Source organism: Osmerus mordax, unplaced genomic scaffold, assembly GCF_038355195.1.
Source record: "Osmerus mordax isolate fOsmMor3 unplaced genomic scaffold, fOsmMor3.pri Scaffold_139, whole genome shotgun sequence".
Classification (NCBI taxonomy): domain Eukaryota; kingdom Metazoa; phylum Chordata; class Actinopteri; order Osmeriformes; family Osmeridae; genus Osmerus; species Osmerus mordax.
This window is the reverse complement of record NW_027120451.1, coordinates 3,675-7,500: the sequence shown is the minus strand read 5'-3', so window position 1 is coordinate 7,500 and position 3,826 is coordinate 3,675.

Genomic DNA, 3,826 nt, shown 5'->3' with positions numbered 1-3,826 from the left:
CTGGAGCTTCAAAACGGGCAAAAAAAATAAAAAAAGACCCAAAACGCGCCGCCTACCGGCCGCTCGCGGGTGCCCGGGGTCGGGGTATGGGTCTAGCCTGTGCCGGGGCTTCAAATATGGGAAAAAAAAAAAAATTCAAAAAAAGCGCCCCCAACCGGCCGTTTCGGTATACGGGGGGCCGCCCGGGAAGTGCCGTGGTCGGTGGTATGGCTCAGGGGCTCGCTGGGGCTTCAAAACGGCCAAGAAAAAAAAAATGACCCAAAACACGCCACCTACCGGCCGCTCGCGGGTGCCCGGGGTCGGGGTATGGGTCTAGCCTGTGCCGGGGCTTCAAATATGGAGAAAAAAAAAATTTCAAAAAAAGGGCCCCCATCGGCCCCCCGGGTAGTGCCGGGGTCGGGGGGCATGATTCTGGGGCGCCCCAGAGCCAAGTAGGCGCCTGGAGGAAAGGAAAAAAAAACTTTAACTTTTTTTTGACCACCAGGGGTGGGGGGGTCTCATGCCCCATCGGGTGCCCGCCCCGAGTGCCTCTCAGGCGGATACATTTTCACCCGTGTGCGGGAGACACATATGGTGCATGGTCCGTGTATACACCATATGTGTAGTATGGGCAAAACCACTGTAAAGTCATACTGCCATTGACTTCCATTCATTTTCCCAGGATGACTTATATACTCTATGGTAGCTGTCTGGTGGACTGGGGGCCGCGACAATGTTACGCTTGTAAGTCAGAAGCTGGGAAATGCACTGCGAAGCTGGGAAAACCGTTTTTCGAGCTCATTTTCGGTTCCGCCCAACGGATTTTGATCAAAATAGGCTCATTCGAAAGGTATTAACCGGGGGCACACGGAAAACCGGGACTAATAACGCGCACGTGCGCGTGCGCGAAACGGGAAGCAAAAGAAAACTTCAATCGGAGCTACAACCGTGAACCGTCGCAGATAGGGCGGAAATTTCAACGCACGTCGCTGCGTCTCACTCCAACTTAAATAACAAAACTGTCCCCAGCGAAATCGGTTGGATAAAACGGAAACGGGAAGCGAAAGAAAACGTTAAACGTCAACACCGAAATGGCTATCGTCAATTCCAATGTGAAAACAACTCGCACGTATGTGTCTTACTCTAAAGCAGTGTATAAAACTATCCCCAGCCAAATCAGAGCTACGCAACGAAAACGGGAAGCGAAACAAAACTTTAAACGGAGCTACCGAATTGGAAATCATCAATCCTGGGAAAATAACAACTCACACGTGTGCCCCTTATTCTAACTTGAATTTAGAAACCGTCCTCAACAAAATCCCACGTTCGGGTGAATAACTGTGAATTTTAAGGCACATGCCTCTCTGGGCTGGGAGAGTGCATTCAAATAGGAGAAATTGGCTTCATTTAGAGGCATCTCCACTTAGGGACGTCGTAGCACCTTAACTCGGGTGGCGTTGGAAAGGTCTGGTCCAGGGGAACACGGGCGTGTCAAGTTTGCCACGCGCACGCGCATCCCCGCTAAACAGGGGCCAAAACAAAACTTTAAACGGAGCTACCGAATTGGAAACCATCAATCCTGGGAAAATAACAACTCACACGTGTGCCCCTTATGCTAACTTGAATTTAGAAACCGTCCTCAACAAAATCCCACGTTCGGGCGCAAAACTGCACGTTTGAGGCCACATTTTCAATGATGCTGGAAACTTACATTCAAAGCTGGGAAAATGTGCTCATCTACAGGCATCCCCACTTAGGGACGTCGTAGCACCTTGACTCGGGTGGCGTTGGAAAGGTCTGGTCCAGGGGAACACGGGCGTGTCAAGTTTGCCACGCGCACGCGCATCCCCGCTAAACAGGGGCCAAAACAAAACTTTAAACGGAGCTACCGAATTGGAAACCATCAATCCTGGGAAAATAACAACTCACACGTGTGCCCCTTATGCTAACTTGAATTTAGAAACCGTCCTCAACAAAATCCCACGTTCGGGCGCAAAACTGCACGTTTGAGGCCACATTTTCAATGATGCTGGAAACTTACATTCAAAGCTGGGAAAATGTGCTCATCTACAGGCATCCCCACTTAGGGACGTCGTAGCACCTTGACTCGGGTGGCGTTGGAAAGGTCTGGTCCAGGGGAACACGGGCGTGTCAAGGTTGCCACGCGCACGCGCATCCCCGCTAAACAGGAGCCCAAACAAAACTTTAAACGGGGCTACGGAAAAGGGGAGAGCTTTTTCGGGGACAAACACCACTCACGTCGGTGCCCCCTGTTCCAACTTGAATTTAGAAACCGTCCTCAACAAAATCCCACGTTCGGGTGAATAACTGTGAATTTTAAGGCACATGCCTCTCTGGGCTGGGAGAGTGCATTCAAATAGGAGAAATTGGCTTCATTTAGAGGCATCCCCACTTGGGGACGTCGTAGCACCTTAACTCAGGTGGCGTTAGAAAGGTCTGGTCCAGGGGAACACGGGCGTGTCATGTTTGCCACGCGCACGCGCATCCCCGCTGAACAGGAGCCCAAACAAAACTTTAAACGGGGCTACGGAAAAGGGGAGGGCTTTTTCGGGGACAACCACCACTCACCTCGGTTCCCCCCATCCCAACTTGAATTTAGAAACCGTCCCCAGCCAAATCCCACGTTCGGGGGCAAAACTGCTCGTTTGAGGCCACATTTTCAATGATACTGGAAACTTACATTCAAAGTTGGGAAAAGGTGTTCATTTACAGGCATCTCCACTTAGGGACGTCGTAGCACCTTAACTCAGGCGGCGTTAGAAAGGTCTGGTCCAGGGGAACACGGGCGTGTCAAGGTTGCCACGCGCACGCGCATCCCCGCTAAACAGGAGCCCAAACAAAACTTTAAACGGGGCTACGGAAAAGGGGAGAGCTTTTTCGGGGACAAACACCACTCACGTCGGTGCCCCCTGTTCCAACTTGAATTTAGAAACCGTCCTCAACAAAATCCCACGTTCGGGTGAATAACTGTGAATTTTAAGGCACATGCCTCTCTGGGCTGGGAGAGTGCATTCAAATAGGAGAAATTGGCTTCATTTAGAGGCATCCCCACTTGGGGACGTCGTAGCACCTTAACTCAGGTGGCGTTAGAAAGGTCTGGTCCAGGGGAACACGGGCGTGTCATGTTTGCCACGCGCACGCGCATCCCCGCTGAACAGGAGCCCAAACAAAACTTTAAACGGGGCTACGGAAAAGGGGAGGGCTTTTTCGGGGACAACCACCACTCACCTCGGTTCCCCCCATCCCAACTTGAATTTAGAAACCGTCCCCAGCCAAATCCCACGTTCGGGGGCAAAACTGCTCGTTTGAGGCCACATTTTCAATGATACTGGAAACTTACATTCAAAGTTGGGAAAAGGTGTTCATTTACAGGCATCTCCACTTAGGGACGTCGTAGCACCTTAACTCAGGCGGCGTTAGAAAGGTCTGGTCCAGGGGAACACGGGCGTGTCAAGGTTGCCACGCGCACGCGCATCCCCGCTAAACAGGAGCCCAAACAAAACTTTAAACGGGGCTACGGAAAAGGGGAGAGCTTTTTCGGGGACAAACACCACTCACGTCGGTGCCCCCTGTTCCAACTTGAATTTAGAAACCGTCCTCAACAAAATCCCACGTTCGGGTGAATAACTGTGAATTTTAAGGCACATGCCTCTCTGGGCTGGGAGAGTGCATTCAAATAGGAGAAATTGGCTTCATTTAGAGGCATCCCCACTTGGGGACGTCGTAGCACCTTAACTCAGGTGGCGTTAGAAAGGTCTGGTCCAGGGGAACACGGGCGTGTCATGTTTGCCACGCGCACGCGCATCCCCGTTGAACAGGAGCCCAA